Below are 19639 nucleotides of genomic sequence, written 5' to 3'. Positions count from 1 at the left end.
AGCTCTCGATCCCCGATGGAGTAGTTCCTCTCCGCTGGAGAGAAGGTCCTAGAGAAAAAACCACAAGTGACAGCATGCCCGGAAGGATTTTTTTGTAGAAGAACAGCTCCAGCTCCTACTGAGGAGGCATCAACCTCCAATAGGAAGGGTTTGGAAGGGTCAGGTCTGGAGAGCACGGGAGCCGAAGAAAAGGCAGACTTGAGTCGTTTAAAGGAGTCTTCTGCTTGAGGAGGCCAGGACTTGGGATCAGCATTTTTCTTGGTTAAAGCCACGATAGGAGCCACAATGGTAGAAAAATGTGGAATAAATTGCCTGTAATAATTGGCGAACCCCAAAAAGCGTTGGATAGCACGGAGTCCGGAGGGGCGTGGCCAATTTAAGACGGCAGAGAGTTTGTCTGGATCCATCTGTAGTCCCTGGCCAGAGACCAAATATCCTAGAAAAGGAAGAGATTGGCATTCAAACAGACATTTCTCAATTTTGGCATAGAGTTGGTTGTCACGAAGTCTCTGAAGAACCATACGGACATGCTGGCGGTGTTCTTCTAGATTGGCAGAAAAAATTAGGATATCGTCCAGATATACCACAACACAGGAGTATAACAGATCACGAAAAATTTCATTGACAAAGTCTTGGAAGACGGCAGGGGCATTGCACAGTCCAAAGGGCATGACCAGATACTCAAAGTGTCCATCTCTGGTGTTAAATGCCGTTTTCCACTCGTCCCCCTCTCTGATGCGGATGAGGTTATAGGCGCCTCTTAAGTCCAATTTAGTGAAGATGTGGGCACCTTGGAGGCGATCAAAGAGTTCAGAGATGAGGGGTAAGGGGTAGCGGTTCTTAACCGTGATTTTATTAAGACCGCGGTAGTCAATGCAAGGACGTAGGGAGCCATCTTTTTTGGACACAAAGAAAAATCCGGCTCCGGCAGGAGAGGAGGATTTACGGATAAAGCCCTTTTTTAGATTCTCCTGGACGTATTCGGACATGGCAAGAGTCTCTGGGGCAGAGAGAGGATAAATTCTGCCCCGGGGTGGAGTAGTACCCGGGAGGAGGTCGATAGGGCAATCATAAGGCCTGTGAGGAGGTAGAGTCTCAGCTTGTTTTTTGCAGAAAACATCCGCGAAGTCCATATAGGCCTTAGGGAGACCGGTTACTGGAGGAACCACAGAGTTACGGCAAGGGTTACTGGGAACCGGTTTTAGACAGTTCTTGGAACAAGAGGACCCCCAACTCTTGATCTCCCCAGTGGACCAATCCAGGGTTGGGGAATGAAGTTGAAGCCAGGGAAGTCCAAGGAGAATCTCCGAGGTGCAATTGGGGAGGACCAAAAGTTCAATCCTCTCATGATGAGATCCGATGCTCATAAGAAGGGGCTCCGTGCGGAAACGTATGGTACAGTCCAATCTTTCATTATTTACACAATTGATGTAGAGGGGTCTGGCGAGACTGGTCACTGGGATGTTGAACCTGTTGACGAGAGAGGCCAAAATAAAATTTCCTGCAGATCCAGAGTCCAAGAAGGCCACTGTAGAGAAGGAGAAGGCAGAGGCAGACATCCGCACAGGCACAGTAAGACGTGGAGAAGCAGAGTAGACATCAAGGACTGTCTCACCTTTGTGCGGAGTCAGCGTACGTCTTTCCAGGCGGGGAGGACGGATAGGACAATCCCTCAGGAAGTGTTCGGTACTAGCACAGTACAGGCAGAGGTTCTCCATACGGCGTCGTGTCCTCTCTTGAGGTGTCAGGCGAGACCGGTCGACCTGCATAGCCTCCACGGCGGGAGGCACAGGAACAGATTGCAGGGGACCAGAGGAGAGAGGAGCCGAGGAGACGAAACGCCTCGTGCGAACAGAGTCCATATCTTGGCGGAGTTCCTGACGCCTTTCAGAAAAACGCATGTCAATGCGAGTGGCTAGGTGAATAAGTTCATGTAGATTAGCAGGAATTTCTCGTGCGGCCAGAACATCTTTAATGTTGCTGGATAGGCCTTTTTTGAAGGTCGCGCAGAGGGCCTCATTATTCCAGGACAATTCTGAAGCAAGTGTACGGAATTGTACGGCATACTCGCCAACGGAAGAATTACCCTGGACCAGGTTCAACAGGGCAGTCTCAGCAGAAGAGGCTCGGGCAGGTTCCTCAAAGACACTTCGGATTTCCGAGAAGAAGGAGTGTACAGAGGCAGTGACGGGGTCATTGCGGTCCCAGAGCGGTGTGGCCCATGACAGGGCTTTTCCGGACAGAAGACTGACTACGAAAGCCACCTTAGACCTTTCAGTGGGAAACAGGTCCGACATCATCTCCAGATGCAGGGAACATTGGGAAAGAAAGCCACGGCAAAACTTAGAGTCCCCATCAAATTTATCCGGCAAGGATAAGCGTATCCCAGGAGCGGCCACTCGCTGCGGAGGAGGTGCAGGAGCTGGCGGAGGAGATGACTGCTGAAGCTGTGGTAGCAACTGTTGTAGCATAACGGTCAGTTGAGACAGCTGTTGGCCTTGTTGCGCTATCTGTTGTGACTGCTGGGCGACCACCGTGGTGAGGTCAGCGACAACTGGCAGAGGAACTTCAGCGGGATCCATGGCCGGATCTACTGTCACGATGCCGGCTGGCAGGTAGTGGACCCTCTGTGCCAGAGAGGGATTGGCGTGGACCGTGCTAGTGGACCGGTTCTAAGCCACTACTGGTTTTCACCAGAGCCCGCCGCAAAGCGGGATGGTCTTGCTGCGGCGGTAGTGACCAGGTCGTATCCACCAGCAACGGCTCACCTCTCTGGCTGCTGAAGATAGGCGCGGTACAAGGGAGTAGGCAGAAGCAAGGTCGGACGTAGCAGAAGGTCGGGGCAGGCAGCAAGGATCGTAGTCAGGGGCAACGGCAGAAGGTCTGGAAACACAGGCAAGGAACACACAAGGAACGCTTTCACTGGCACTAAGGCAACAAGATCCGGCAAGGGAGTGCAAGGGAAGTGAGGTAATATAGGGAAGTGCACAGGTGAAAACCCTAATTGGAACCACTGCGCCAATCAGCGGCGCAGTGGCCCTTTAAATCGCAGAGACCCGGCGCGCGCGCGCCCTAGGGAGCGGGGCCGCGCGCGCCGGGACAGAACAGACGGGGAGCGAGTCAGGTAGGGGAGCCGGGGTGCGCATCGCGAACGGGCGCTACCCGCATCGCGAATCGCATCCCGGCTGGCAGCAGGATCGCAGCGCCCCGGGTCAGAGGACGTGACCGGAGCGCTGCAGCGGAGGGAGTGAAGCGAGCGCTCCGGGGAGGAGCGGGGACCCGGAGCGCTCGGCGTAACAGATGTGCTTGGCTTTGTAGTGCAGGAACAAGAGAGTGAATTTAGTGGCTACAGCTCTTTATATAATAGGGGGCTGGACTTAGCTCATTGGTCAGCAAACCTGTAAGTCCTGAACCCAGTGAACTCTGGGTACATCACATGACCCTGGAAGGTCCTTGAACAATAGTACAACCATAATTATAGTCACACGACCTACTAAGGTCCTATACATTTATAATACCTATGTATATACATTAAATAATACACAATTTATATGAGGCGACCAGGGGTAAGCCCTGCAGGAGAGCCCTATGGGAATGAAGGGACTCTGGCTGAGGGGACTTTAGACAGGGACAGGACCAGGTCCTGTACCGGGATACCACATAAGTTCTTTTGTTTTTCCCTCCTGCACAGTCTTTTTCTCAGAAATTTTTCCCAGGGTATTATGGGCTTCCAAGGAATTAAGTTTCTCTCAAAAAGAGGCTAAATAGAGGTATGGCGCATTACATTCATTCCCTTGGTGGTTGCTCTCATAGGCACATGGATCTGGAAGGTTTTCTCCAGGGACTATACAGGTCTGATCGCACTAACTTGTCGGATATTTGGGTTGATATTTTCAAACTGGGACTTCAGTCCCTAATTGAAAAGGCCACGGTTGCTGATGGGGACTAGTGCCTAGTCATGTCTGTGGGTGTCACCCAGCTATGCTGGGTAGAGAGGTTGAATGATATCTGATGGGAGTTTTTATGAATAATTTATTTTCAAATGTGTTGTTTATTAAACATGTATTAATTTATTTAATTGATTTATGTTACCCTTAATAAAGGACTGTGGAAAGGACTGTGGCCTTTTTACATCCAAGAGAGTAATATGTTATTTTTTTTTTAAATAAATATTTGGTTTTGGGATTATGGAGGCTAGCAGTTCCATGAGCCCATGAAGCCTAAAGGACGGAAGATAGAAAGAAAGTAAGATGGATGGAATAGGCTTATAGAGAGAGACATGTAGAGGTAAATGTTCACTAATTACCTATATGTTCCTGTAGTCTACTTTGTGGCTAAACCTAAAAAATGTGTTAATTAAGTAATGTATTTTTTCATATCAATGACTGCTACACAAATGGAAGAAAATGCTTTGTCATTCTCACGGTTTGCATTTATCTCAGCCCTGAAAAGGACACAGAGAAATAAAAGCGTTCACATCTGCAATGTAGGACCTCGATATGTAATGTATTTGGATCCTCCCTATCCACTAGACTAAAACCTAAATCTTGCTTTTATCCCTCTCATCATCAGGGGAATTTTATTGAAATATCCTCAGCTAAAGTGTCTTCTAATAAGTTGTGTCACTGATCATATTCCTACCCTCATAACTTGACATACAAGCAAAAAGCAGAACTGAAAAATCTGGCTATTCACAATAGTATTGTCTTCATATCGGAGGATAAAGAAGGAGGAATTGTCATTATGGATTGTGATAATTATATTGCAGAAGCAAATAGACTTCCATCTGACACAACTTTTAACATTACACTTGACAAAATCCAACATCCCTATACTATGCTGATCTTAAATCCTTCTTCAAAATTGATTCTCTACCAGGGTACTTAATAAACAAGAACTGGATTTTATCACGATTCCAGAATCTAGTATTCCCCTATTTTACCACTTGCCCAAAGTCCACAGAAATCCAAATAAACCCCTAGATAGACCAATTATTTCGGGCATTAACTCACTTACCTCCAATCTATCTCAATACATAGATATTTTTCTTTAAAAATACGAAATTCTATTCCCTACATATGTAAGAACCTGAGGGATTAATCTGCACCGAGAGCTTTTTGTTTATTCTGGTTACTGTGGAAAGGCCCTGTTCTCTGGGTGGTCAGCTGACCTTGTTGGCTTTTCACCTGTGTAGCTCCGTATTTAAACCCTCAGTATTCATCCAGGCTTATCCAGGCTTTGCCTGCGAAAGTGCTTCACCTCCTAGCTAGCATTTATATTGTATCTTGTATTTTGGGCATATCTGACCTATTGGCTCCGTACTCTGACCCTTCTCCTGTTTCTGCGACTTGGCATTTCTGTGATCTCTTGGTACTGACTCGGCTTGTGGACTGTGACTTATTGTGTGTGTGTTTAGATATTATTTCTGTTAGTCTGTGTGCTCCCTTACAGTATCCTGACTTTGACTGTATTATAGTTTGTTTTGTTGACAGTGACTTCCATTACGTATTTAGACTGTCACCGTGGTTGTCGATCCGCTGCCTAGGGCAGATAGGCAAGTACGCAGGAAAAGGGGGAGTGGGCGAGAATAGTGTTGCACTTCTTCCCTGTCCATACGTGACATCATAAACTTGAGACACAGTCAATTTAATCAACTCTGTGTTACATGTTTAGTGGAAGGAGCAATATTTTTTTGACCATGGACGTTACGTCTTTATACATGATAACTGAACATGAACTGGTTATTACATCAGTCTCTCTCTTCCTACAATCCGATACCAGTTTACCACAAGCCAGTTTTTATTAGACAGAATCTGTTTTTATCCACCTTTTATAAAACTAGATCCTTGAAAAAACTCTTAGCTAATAGTAAGCTTGAACACATCAAGAAACCTAATGCCATGGGTCTACCTGTAACACCAAGTAGTTATAGATGCCATGAACTTTAAATGTTGCCTAAATATTTCACACAGACATAAAACCTTCAAATCTTATATAACTAATGAATCCTTCCAATTGAAGACATTCCTGAACTGTAACACCTCATATACTCATATATAATATGCCTACTTAAATGCCCGTGTGGGCTGCAATATGTGGGCCGGACGATACAGCCTTTGAGAAGCAGAATAAATAAACACTGATCAAATGTCACCAATAGATTCCAGTTACACAGTGTCTCCCGTCATGCCTCTACTGAACACGATTGCAATTTCCGTTCCTTCAAAATTACTCCTTTTGAACACGTTCCCAAGGAAACCAACCAACGCTTTGAAAGCTTGAGAAAAAGAGAAAACTACTCGATCTTCAGATTAAAGACCCTCTTTCCCCAAGGAATACATTAAAAACCTCAACCTAATAGATTAATTCGATCTCTGTACATCCATAAGATACCCCAGGCTCCTTGACATACACCCCTTCACTTTTTTTATGTGTACAGTACTTATTACTGTACATCATCTATTCCCCAAAATTATCTGCTACTCCGTTTATATAGACGGTGATCTATGCCTCTGTACTGTCTTTCATAAGGTTCACCAACTATCAATTGATCATATGTGATGCTTGATCACACACACATCTAAGTTACCAGCATTTCATTAAAAAGTTGCTGTCTCCCTCTAGTTTTTAGTACTACAGTCTCAGCCGCCTGTAGTAATGGAGGGCCTATAACACTGATCAATGCTATGCCTATGGCACAGCATTGAGCAGTGTATGCAGTCAAAATATTGCATGTAATAGTCCCCAATGTGGACAAAAAATTGCCCCCCACCCCTATTTTCCACATAAAATAATGTAAATAAAATAAACATTAACATATTTCATATTGCTGCAAGCATAAATGTCCAAACTATTAAAATATAACATAAGTGAAATTGCACGATGAAAGGCATACACTTAAAAAAACATACAAAAGTCCAGAATTGCTGATTTTGGTCATGTCAATATCAGAAAAAAACTAATAAAAATCAAACCGTACACAGCCCCAAATTATGTAAAAATAAAAGTTATATGGGCAAGAAAGGTCAATGTGAAGCCTACTCATTTTCTTACAAAAAGTTAACATTTTTAAAAGTAGTGTAATAAAACGTAACCTCTATAAGTTGGGCATTAAAGGGGTACTCCTCTGCCCTAGCTGGCTGGCGGGGATCGTGAAGTCACACCACGCCCCCTCAATGCAAGTCTATGGGAGGGAGCGTTGTAGTCATCACACCCCCTCCCATAGACTTACATTTAGGGGGGGTGGAATGACATCACAAGGGCGTGGCCAAGCAGTCATGATACCCGCAGCCTGCACCCAGTGTTCGGAACAAAATGTTCTGAACACTGGGGCAGTGGAGTACCCCTTTAACCCCTTAAGGACTGAGCCCTTTTTCACCTTAAGGATGCAGCCCTTTTTTGCAATACTGACCACTATCACTTTATGCATTAATAACTCTGGGATGCTTTTACCGATTATTCTGATTCCGAGATTGTTTTTTCATGACATGTTGTACTTTAACACAGTGGTAAACATTACTTGAATCCTTTCTTGGTGAAAAATCCCCAAATTTCATGAAAATTTTGAAAATGTTGCATTTTTCTAACTTTGAAGCTCTCTGCTTGTAAGGAAAATGGATATTCCAAATAAATTACCGTACATATTTATTCACATATACAATATGTCTACTTTATGTTTGCATCATAAAGTTGACATGTTTTTACTTTTGGAAGACATCAGAGGGCTTCAAAGTTTAGCAGCAATTTTCCAATTTTTCACAAAATTTTCAAAATCAGAATTTTTCAGGGACCAGTTCAGTTTTGAAGTGGATTTGAGGAGTCTTTATATTAGAAATAACCCATAAATGACCCCATTATAAAAACTGCACCCCTCAAAGTATTCAAAATGACATTCAGAAAGTGTGTTAACCCTTTAGGTGTTTCATAGGAATAGCAGCAAAATGAAGGAGAAAATTCAAAATCTTCATTTTTTACACTCTCATGTTCTTGTAGACCCAGTTTTAAAATTTTACAAGGGGTAAAAGGAGAAAAAGCCCCCCAAAATTTGAAACCCAATTTCTCTCGAGTAAGGAAATACCTCATAGGTGGATGTCAAGTGCTCTGTGGGTGCACTACAAGGCTCAGAAGGGAAGGAGCGACAATGGGATTTTGGAGAGTGAGTTTTTCTGAAATGGTTTTTGGGGGGCATGTCACATTTAGGAAGCCCCTATGGTGCCACAACAGCAAAAAAAAACAACAACATGGCATACTATTTTGGAAACTACATCCCTCAAGGAACATAACAAGGGGCCAAGTGAGCCTTAACACCCCACAGGTGTTTGACGACTTTTCACTAAAATTAATGATTTTTTTTTTCACTAAAATGCTGGTTTTCCTCCAAATTTTACATTTGGGGTTATAGGAGAAAATGCCCCCCAAATTTTGTAATCCCCATTTCTTCTGAGTATGGAAATACCCCATGTGTGGACATCAAGTGCTCTGCTAGTGCAGTACAATGCTCAGAAGAGAAGAAGTCACATTTGGCTTTTGGGAAAAAAAAATTGTTGAAATGGTTTTTGGGGGGCATGTCGCATTTCGGAAGCCCCTATGGTGCCAGAACAGCAAAAAAAAAAACACATGGCATACTATTTTGGAAACTACACCCCTCAAGGAAAGTAACAAGGGGTACAATTAGCCTAAACACCCCACAGGCGTTTGACAAATTTCTGGTAAAGTTGGACAGGAAAAGAAGAGAAGGAGGGCCATTGAGCGTTTGGTGAGATAATTTGGTTGGAATAGAAGTCAGGGGCCATGTGCGTTTACAATGCCCCCCGTGGTGCCAGAACAGTGGACCATTGGGATTTTGGAGAGAGAATGTGTCTGAAATTGAAGGCCATGTGTGCTTACAAAGCCCCTATAGTGCCAGAACAGTGGCCTCATGTGACCTCATTTTGGAAATGTGACCTCATTTTGGAAACTACACCCCTCACAGAATTTAATAAGGGGTGCAGTGAACATTTACACCCCACTGGCGTTTGACAGATCTTTGGAACAGTGGGCTGTGCAAATTAAAAATAAAATTTTTCATTTTCACGGACCACTGTTCCAAAAATCTGTCAGACACCTGTGGGGTGTAAATGCTCACTGTACCCCTAATTACATTATGTGAGGAGTGTAGTTTCCAAAATGGGGTCACATGTGGGGGGTGGGGTCCACTGTTCTGGCACTATGGGGGCTTTGTAAACACACATGGCCTTCAATTTCGGACACATTCTCTCTCCAAAATCCCAATGGCGCTCCTTCTCTTCTGAGCATTGTAGTTCGACAGCAGAGCAATTTACATCCACATATGGGGTATGATCTTACTCAGAAGAAATGGGGCTACAAATTTTGGGGGGCTTTTTTCCTATTCTCCCTTGTAAAAATGAAAAATGTAGGGTAACACCAGCATTTTTTTTTTCACATCCAACTTTAACGAAAATTTGTCAAACACCTGTGGGGTGTTAAGGCTCACTATACCCCTTGTTACATTCCGTGAGGGGTGTAGTTTCCAAAAAGTGGTCACATATGGGTATAAATTTTTTTGCGTTTATGTCAGAACCGCTGTAAAATCAGCCACCCCTGTGCAAATCACCAATTTAGGCCTCAAATGTACATGGTATGCTCTCACTCCTGAGCCTTGTTGTGCGCCCGCAGAGCATTTTACGCCCACATATGGGGTATTTCCATATTCAGGAGAAATTGCGTTACAAATTTTGGGGGTCTTTTTTTTCTTTTTACCGCTTGTGAAAATTAAAAGTATGGGGCAACACCAGCATGTTAGTGTAAAAATTTTTTTTTTTTTACACTAACATGCTGGTGTAGACCCCGACTATACCTTTTTATAAGGGGTGAAAGGAGAAAAAGCCCCCCAAAATTTGTAACGCAATTTCTCCAGAGTACAGAAATACCCCATATGTGGCCCTAAACTGTTTCCTTGAAATACGACAGGGCTCCAAAGCGAGAGAGTGCCATGCGCATTTCAGGCCTAAATTGGGGATTTGAGTCTGCCACAAAATTAACCCACGGCAGTGTTTCCCAAACAGGGTGTCTCCAGCTGTTGCAAAACTCCCAGCATGCCTGGACAGTCAGTGGCTGTCCGGCAATACTGGGAGTTGTTGTTTTTCAACAGCTGGAGGCTCTGTTTTGGAAACAGTGCCGTACAAGACATTTTTTTTTTTTTTTATTGGGGGGGGGGGGGGCTGTGTAGGGGTATGTGTATATTTAGTGTTTTACTTTTAATTTTGTGTAGTGTAGTGTAGTGTTTTTAGGATGCATTCATACGGTTGGGTTTATAGTGAGTTTGTAGTTTCCAAAAAGTGGTCACATATGGGTATAAATTTTTTTGCGTTTATGTCAGAACCGCTGTAAAATCAGCCACCCCTGTGCAAATCACCAATTTAGGCCTCAAATGTACATGGTATGCTCTCACTCCTGAGCCTTGTTGTGCGCCCGCAGAGCATTTTACGCCCACATATGGGGTATTTCCATATTCAGGAGAAATTGCGTTACAAATTTTGGGGGTCTTTTTTTTCTTTTTACCGCTTGTGAAAATTAAAAGTATGGGGCAACACCAGCATGTTAGTGTAAAAATTAATTTTTTTTACACTAACATGCTGGTGTAGACCCCGACTATACCTTTTTATAAGGGGTGAAAGGAGAAAAAGCCCCCCAAAATTTGTAACGCAATTTCTCCAGAGTACAGAAATACCCCATATGTGGCCCTAAACTGTTTCCTTGAAATACGACAGGGCTCCAAAGCGAGAGAGTGCCATGCGCATTTCAGGCCTAAATTGGGGATTTCAGTCTGCCACAAAATTAACCCACGGCAGTGTTTCCCAAACAGGGTGTCTCCAGCTGTTGCAAAACTCCCAGCATGCCTGGACAGTCAGTGGCTGTCCGGCAATACTGGGAGTTGTTGTTTTTCAACAGCTGGAGGCTCTGTTTTGGAAACAGTGCCGTACAAGACATTTTTATTTTTTTTTATTGGGGGGGGGGGGGGGGGGGGCTGTGTAGGGGTATGTGTATATTTAGTGTTTTACTTTTAATTTTGTGTAGTGTAGTGTAGTGTTTTTAGGATGCATTCATACGGTTGGGTTTATAGTGAGTTTGATCTGGGAGTTTGAGCTGCGGCTGAAAATTTGCCGCATCTCAAACTTGCAGTAGAAAACATGCTATAAACCCGCCCGTGTGAATGTCCCCTGCATTCACATGGGGGGGCGGGGGCAAACTTCCAGCTGTTGCAAAATTACAACTCCCAGCATGCACTGGCAGACCATATATGCTGGGAGTTGTAGATATGCAACAGCTGGAGGCACATTGGTTGCGAAACACTGAGCATTTGTTACTTAACTCAGTGTTTCGCAACCAGTGTGCCTCCAGCTGTTGCAAAACTACAAATCCCAGCATGTACAGTCTCTCAGTACATGCAGGGAGTTGTATTTTTGCAACAGCTGGAGGCACACTGGTTGCGAAACACTGAGTTAGGTAACAAACTCTGTTTCACAATGGGTCTCCAGCTGTTGCAAAACTGCAACAATCAGCATGCATTGACAGTCAAAGGACATGCTGAGAGTTGTAGTTTTGCAACAGCTGGAGGCACAATGCTTCAACTCCCAGCATGCCCTTTGGTAGTCTGTGCATGCTGGGAGTTGTAGTTATGCAACAGCTAAATGCACACTTTTTCATAGAAAAAATGTGCCTCCAGCTGTTGCTTAAATACAACCACCATGGCACAGACTACCATCGGACAGCCCCATTCACCCTTTTTTACCCGGTCACCCGAGACCCGATTAACCCGGAACAGCGGCAAATCGCCGGTCTGAATTGACCGGCGATTTGCTGCGATCGCTGACATCGGGGTGGGGGGGGGGGCGGGGTGGAGGGGTCAGGACCCCCCTGGGCGATATGCCAGGATGGCTGCTGATAGATATCAGCAGTCATCCCGTTCCGATCACTGCGTCCGGAATTTACGGCACTCGTCCTTAAGGGGTTAATGTAAACGTACTGACCTACAAAATACAGAAAACATGTCATTTTAACCGTGAAGTGCACTGTGTTAACACAAAACCCCACCCCCAACCCAAGTTATTTTGTGGTCAAAGGAATAATGCAACAACTAAATACAAATTTTCCCGAATAAAACAAGTCTATATACGGCCCTGTAGGAGGAAAACTGAAAGCGTTATGGATTTTAAAAAGTGAAAAAGCCCAAAATCACAAAATAATTTTTTTTTTATCCCAAAACAAGCCTGCATCATTAAAGGGTTAACCCTCTATGTATCTTCAGTGTATTTAATTTATATGGGCAACAATTTAGAAATTTAGAAAGAAAGTCAGTCAGTCAGTCAGTCAGTCATTTATATGGGGAATCCCCTATCCTCAATCATGGATTCCTCCTCCTTCTATTCTTCATTCACATTGATGGACGCCATATAAATCAAGGATCTGAGAAGTCTTTATATTAAAATGTTCCTATATATTATGCCTATTCCGGTGTTGTTTTTTTAAAATGAGTAAAAGGAGAAGTTCTCACCTTGTAATGCGCTGTAATAATGATTCTGTATGATCATCAAAGTACATATCACTCATGTATCTGGGCTGTGAAGGAAACTCTGTCAGGCTCCTGGAAGAGGATAAAAGGCTTAGATAATAGTACAGTGACACTGGCACATGGGAGGAAAAATGTGATGCCAAGTGTGTCGTCTCACCAACTGGGAAGCCCTGATCCGAAGACAGAACATCCCTCACAGCTGCTGCCAGTCTTCTATTTGATATCCATTGAGCGCTGCAGCTATATACTGCAATGGGCACAACAAAAAGTTTATTTTTTTTAATGTTTCAGTTCTGTAAGTTGATGAAGTTTCTGCTAAAGGATGTAACTTGGGGGGCAGAGATGGTGGTGGAAATCTACATTGTCCATGTAGACAGGATAAGAAATATATAACTCATTGGGGAGGGGTTCCCCTGTGATCTCGGGAACAATGACTTAAAGGGGTTCTCCACAAGTTTTTTTTTTTAAATAAACTGGTGCCAGAAAGTTAAACAGATTTGTAAATTACTTCTATTTAAAAATCTTAATCCTTCCAGTACTTATCAGCTGCTGTATACTACAGGGGAAGTTTTTTTCTTTTTGAATTTCTTTTCTGTCTGACCACAGTGCTCTCTGTTGACACCTCTGTCCATGTCAGGAACTGTCCATAGCAGGAGAGGTTTACTATGGGGATATCTTCTGCTCTGGACAGTTCCTGACATGGACAGAGGTGTCAGCAGAGAGCACTTTGTTCAGACAGAAAAGAAATCCAAAAAGAAAAGAACTTCCTGTGGAGCATACAGCAGCTGATAAGTACTGGAAGGATTAAGATTTTTAAATAGAAGTAATTTACAAATCTGTTCAACTTTCTGGCACCAGTTGATTTAAAAAAAAAATTCCATCGTAGTACCCCTTTAAGTTTCCCATTAGAATGGAGTGGCGGGTCATGCTTGCCGCTGCTCCATTCATTCTATAGGAGCAACAGAGACATCAGAATTCTGTACTTGGCTACCTCCGGCAGTTCCCATAGAGAGTGAATGGAGTGGGGGTGCGCATGCGCTACCTGCTGCTCCATCATAACAGGAGGCTTGGGTCCCCATAGTTAAGACTGCGGAGGCCCCATTGGTCAGACACCCTGAAATTAGATAAGTATCCTTTATCCTGTGCATAGGGGATAACTTTGCAAGATGTGAAAACCCCTTTAAAGGGGTACTCCGGTAAAAACCTTTTTTCTTTGAAATCAACTGGTGCCAGAAAGTTAAACATATTTGTAAATTACTTCTATTAAAAAATCTTAATCCTTCCAGTACTTATTCGCTGCTGAATGCTACAGAGGAAATTCCTTTCTTTTTGGAACATTGATGACATCACGAGCACAGTGCTCTCTGCTGACATCTCTGTCCATTTTAGCAACCGTGCATAGCAGATTTATGCTAAGGGCAACATGGTGGCTTAGTAGTTAGCACTGCTGCCTTTCAGTGCTGGGGCCTTGGGTTCAAATCCCACTAAGGACAACACTAAATAAATAAAGACTTATTATTATTATTATAATAATAATGTCAGCAGAGAGCACTGTGCTCGTGATGTCATCAGAGAGCATTCCAAAAAGAAAAGAATTTCCTCTGTAGTATTCATCAGCTAATAAGAACAGGAAGGATTAAGATTTTTTAATAGAAGTAATTTACAAATCTGTTTAACTTTCCGGAGCCAGTTAATTTAAAAGAATGAAGGTTTTCCCTGGAGTACCCCTTTAAGGCCCTTTTACATCAGTTGAATGAGAATTTGAAGGAATACTTGTTCTAGATAACTGGTCCTTGTAAAAGGACTAGAAACAATAATCAATGGAGACCGGCCACTGCAAGAACAGGAGCAGAATATCGGGTTCTAGAGTACTGCTTTTTTTTTTATTTTTAAACCATCCTGAACACTTAAAAGCATTTTTATTGCCAGACACCCCTTTTTATGGTATGTCACATGACTCTACTTTGTCAGATTTGACTGTAAAATAATTATAATCAGGCTATTCTAAATGGAAGCACTGGATATACTACACTGCATTTGTTTTCCAGGAAACACACAGGGTAGCGATGGGCTGAGATATGTTTAATAAGGCATTCCATCCATCTTCTGGTAAAACGCTCAGCGGACAGTTTTATGAAACATATTTATCAAGTGTCAAGCTTTTCCTTTCAATAAAATCTAGAAGTGAATATATGGATAAGTGACAGCAACAATGCCTCCACCCATCCACATTCTATCATGTTTCCAATTTTAGATATTTCAATGAACAGCTATGAATGAGGTTAAAAAGATCTATACAAAAAAAAAAAAAAGTTAAAGGGGTACTCCACCCCAAGACATCTTATCCCCTATACAAAGGATAGGGGATAAGATGTCTGATCGCGGGGGTCCCGCCGCTGGGGACCCCCACAATATAGCATGCACCACCCACCTGTTACTGCTCCGGAAGCGCTGGAGGGTCTGGCTCTCGACCACAGGGAATTAAGATCGTGACATCACGACTCCGCCCCCGTGTGACATCACGCCCTGCCCCCTCAATGCAAGTCTATGGGAGGGGGCGTGACAGCCATCACGCCCCCTCCCATAGACTTGCATTGAGGGGGCGGGGCATGACGTCACACGGGGGGCGAAGTCGTGACATCACGATCTTCCGTCCCCGTGGTCGGGAGCCAGACCCTCCAGCGCTTCCGGAGCAGTAACAGGTGGGTGGTGCATGCTATATTGCGGGGGTCCCCAGCGGCGGGACCCCCGCGATCAGACATCTTATCCCCTATCCTTTGTATAGGGGATAAGATATCTAGGGGTGGAGTACCCCTTTAAGCTACAGTTTCAGACTGGTATTATTCATTAGGGCAGTGTTTCCTAATCAGGATGCCTCCAGCTGTTGCACAACTACAACTTCCAGCATGCCCAGACAGCAAAAGGCTCAGTGCTGGTGTAGACTTTAGCTTCAATGTATGCCTTTTTGCACATCTAGGATGCCACAGAACTATTCCTGGTGTCACACCCACTTTGCATCACACTACGCCCACTTGGCGACAGAGTATCAGAGTATCAAAAATAATACTAATAGTACTAATACTAATACACCAGACAAAGGGATGCTAAAACCCATAATGGACAGTTCCTGACATGGACAGAGGTGTCAGCAGAGAGCACTGTGGTGAGACTGAAAATAAATTCAAACAGAAAAAAACTTCCTGTTTAGCATACAGCAGCTGATAAGCACTGGAAGGATTAAGATGTTTTCATAGTAATCTGTTTAACTTTCTGGCAACAGTTTATTTAACCATCAAACAACAAAGCTTTATTAAAGAAATGTAGCAGTACAATCATTATACTGAAAACATGAGTGAAGACATCAGGTCCGTAGACCAAACCTAAACGGAAAGTTCCAGGTCACCATACACAGTTAGCAAGACTATAAACATACAATATAACTGTAATATCGGATGTATTTCACACAAAACATATATATAACAAGCAGGTGAGCAAGCAAGGCATACAAATATAACATATTCCCAATCCCCCCCCCCCCTCCCAACATACCCCAACATACCCCAACAATCCCTCAATCAAGTGTAAATGTATGAGTCATGTCAGGACAGTATGTGGAATCAAGCCAAGGTTCCCATAGGGTGTTAAAGGGGTACTGGCTCCAGAAAGTTAAACAGATTTGTAAATTACTTCTATTAAAAAATCTTAATCCTTCCTGTACTTATTAGCTGCTGAATACTACAGAGGAAATTCTTTTCTTTTTGGAATGCTCTCTGATAACATCACGAGCACAGTGCTCTCTGCTGACATTATTATAATAATAATAAGTCTTTATTTATTGTTGTCCTTAGTGGTATTTGAGCCCAAGGCCCCAGCACTGAAAGGCAGCAGTGCTAACCACTAAGCCACCATAGTGCCCTTAGCATAAATCTGCTATGCACGGTTGCTAAAATGGACAAAGATGTCAGCAGAGAGCACTGTACTCGTGATGTCATCAGTGTTCCAAAAAGAAAGGAATTTCCTCTGTAGCATTCAGCAGCTAATAAGTACAGGAAGGATTAAGATTTTTTAATAGAAGTAATTTACAAATATGTTTAACTTTCTGGCACCAGTTGATTTAAAAGAAAAAAGGTTTTCACCGGAGTACCCCTTTAAAGCTTTCCACCCGATCCTCCCATATAGCTGACAATTTTTCGTTCAACATTACAGTATTGATCCTATCAACCACCATAGAGAAATGGAGTACAGATTTCTGCCACTGTGCTGCAATATGAATTCTCATCGCCATGAGTACATGTTGTGAAAGTTTAAATGTACGGTACATCATCTTGGAAGGTTTGTGACTCAATGGGCAATATGCTGGTGTACGTGGGATCCTAACATCTAGTATTGAGGTAAGTAAGTCTATAATCTGTGACCATAATAGCTTCACTACCGGGCAAGTCCACCATGTATGATAAATTGTACCCCTGGATTGACATCCCCTAAAGCATAAGGGCGATATAAGGGGATACATTCTATGTAAAAGCACTGGAACCCTATATGTGCGGTGAAGTATTTTCAACGACGTCTCCCTCAAGGAGACCTGCCAACTACCCCTGCCTATCGCCACACAGCAATCCCTCCACTGTGCCAGTGTTAATGATGCATTGATATCTCTCTCCCACGTCATAAATCTCAACTTCGTCTCAGCCGGGGGAGAGTTAAAGTGTTCATATAGGAGAGAAAGTAAACCAGGAGGGGTGTATAACATATGTCTCTCAAAAGAAGTAGGGGTCACTTGTGTATGGCGAGGAATACAGGAATTATAGAAAGACGAAATCTGACGGGCCCCAAACAGCTCATTCATGGGTATCTCATAGTGTTGGCATAGAGATTCCAAAGTATGCAAAGAGTGCCCCACCAGGAAATGGTGCATACAAAGTAAACCCTTTCCAAGCCACCAGTGAAAAGAGATTAAAACCAGGAAGGAAATATGAGTTAGAAATGAAGGGAATCAGAGGGGAGGGAATCGACTGCTGAAGAAACTTGAAGCGAACCTGACGCCATAGAGAAAGAGCATACATTGCGACCTGAGCCGAGGAGGGTAGACGTGTCGCTATTGGGAGAGTGGACCACATCAGGGCAGACAGAGAGTGCGGAGCAACCATCGCCTCCTCCAAGCCCACCCACCTCGGGGCACCCCTCCGTATATTAATTTGGGCCAATTGGGCAATACGCGCCGCATTATAATACTTAAGAAAATTAGGGACCGAAGCCCCCCCTAACCTCTTATTATAGTGCATCATCGCCCTTCTGATCCTAGGTCTCTTGTTAGATCATACATACTTGAAAACTAATTTCTGAAATGCCTCCAATTCTTTCTTCTCAATCGGTATAGGGAGCGTTCTAAACAGGTATAGCAGGCGTGGTAGAATTACCATTCTAACAACTGTTACTCTCCCCATCCAAGAGATATAGGGGTGGTCCCATTTCAACAGGTCCTCCTTCAAGGATTTATACATCGGGGTATAATTTGCATGGTACAGTGAGGAAAGCGAGTTGGTCAACCTAATCCCCAGGTAAGTGAGACCCCTAGAGGAGTCCCTATACCCAAAATATAGAAGTACAAGTTGTTTGACCCGTTCCGAGACATTACAAAACATCACCTCTGATTTAGAAGTATTGACCTTCAAGCCCGAAACCCCAGAAAATGTATCTAGGACTGAAAGTAAATTGGGAAGTGAAGTAAGCGGATTGGTTATTGTGAGCAAGAAGTCGTCAGCAAATAGGTTGCACTTGTATTCCTTGTCCCCCACCCCCACGCCCCCAATACTGGTATTGGAGCGTATATTAGCCACCAATGGCTTCATGGCCAGGGCAAACAACGCCGGAGACAACAGGCAACCTTGGCGGGTGCTCCTCCATATCACTAGGGGCGGTAGAGGGAATTTTGAGAAATGCTTTGGGAGAGGAATATAAATGGTGCAAAATGGTTATAAAAGGACCAGTAAAATCGCACTGGGCAGTGTCCCGGATTATGCATTGATTGAGTTTTACTGACTTCTTGTTTTTTATGTGAAAATCTTTAATAAAAATTACAGTTAAAAAATAAAAATAAAAGGACCAGTAAAACCATATTTATGAAGCACGGCAAACATGTATGGCCATGTTACGCTATCAAAGGCTTTTTCTATATCCAAAGCCAGAGCTAACATAGGGGTTTTAGAAGTGGTAGACCAATGAATCAGATTAACAATCTTTCGCACATTATCAGGAGCCTGCCTTCCCGGGACAAATCCCACTTGGTCAGAATGGACCAAGGAGGGTAGAAATCTATTTAGACGGGCTGCAAGTATGGACGTTAAGATTTTAGTATCTAAATTCAATAGGATGATGGGCCGGTAATTAGCTGGGTGTAAGGGATCCTTATTAGGTTTGGGCAGCACAGTTATATGAGCATCTAAAAACTCACTCGTAATCGGGGCAGAGGTTCTCATAGAATTAAATAGGGCCACCAGATGGGGAACTAAGTGTTTAGCAAATTTTTTATAGTAGGCCGCTGAAAAGCCATCTGGCCCGGGGGATTTACCATTTTTAAGCTTTTTAATCGCATCCTCCACCTCCTCAACAGAAAATGGGCCATTCAGTACCTACAGGGCGTCAGAGTCCAAAGTAGGTAGAGTAAGAGAAGACAGATAAGAGGACACAGAAGAGGCAGAAGCAGAGTCAACAGGTGGAGGGGCATATAAGGAGGAATAATAAGAATAGAAAGCTGAGTATACCAAATCCGGATTAGAGGTAGTCACACCAGGGCGGAGCTGTACCGCATGTACCTTATTATAAGAAATAGTGTTACGTAAGATAGATGCAAGTAAACGGTCCGGTTTGTTAGCATACCTATAATAAGTGGACCGCGTCCATCTGACCGCCTTTTCCACTTCATTAGATAGCAGCGCATCCAGCTGCACCCTGGTGTTTCCAATCTCAGTATAAAGATACAGGGAGGGATTCTGCTGGTGGGCAAAAGTCAACCGGAGTAATTTAGCCTCTAGGGCAACTCTTGTTGCCGAGCGATCTTTTTTGAGTCCC

At 43.6% G+C, this 19639-nt stretch overlaps 1 long non-coding RNA gene across 1 annotated transcript in view; it reads right to left on the bottom strand.

Moving 5' to 3' along the window:
- The window catches only part of LOC130274277 (uncharacterized), a 58471-nt gene extending 45651 nt beyond the window's left edge, over nt 1-12820 (bottom strand). Inside the window, exons 1-2 of the long non-coding RNA XR_008844307.1 lie at nt 12729-12820; nt 12554-12643 (exon numbers count right to left, since the gene is read on the bottom strand). This is a non-coding gene — a long non-coding RNA (uncharacterized LOC130274277). The remainder of the gene's footprint in view (nt 1-12553; nt 12644-12728) is intronic.
- Nucleotides 12821-19639: the final 6819 nt, after the last annotated feature.

Source organism: Hyla sarda, chromosome 5 (assembly GCF_029499605.1).
Source record: "Hyla sarda isolate aHylSar1 chromosome 5, aHylSar1.hap1, whole genome shotgun sequence".
Taxonomy (NCBI): domain Eukaryota; kingdom Metazoa; phylum Chordata; class Amphibia; order Anura; family Hylidae; genus Hyla; species Hyla sarda.
This window is presented reverse-complemented; position numbering and strand designations above follow the sequence as displayed.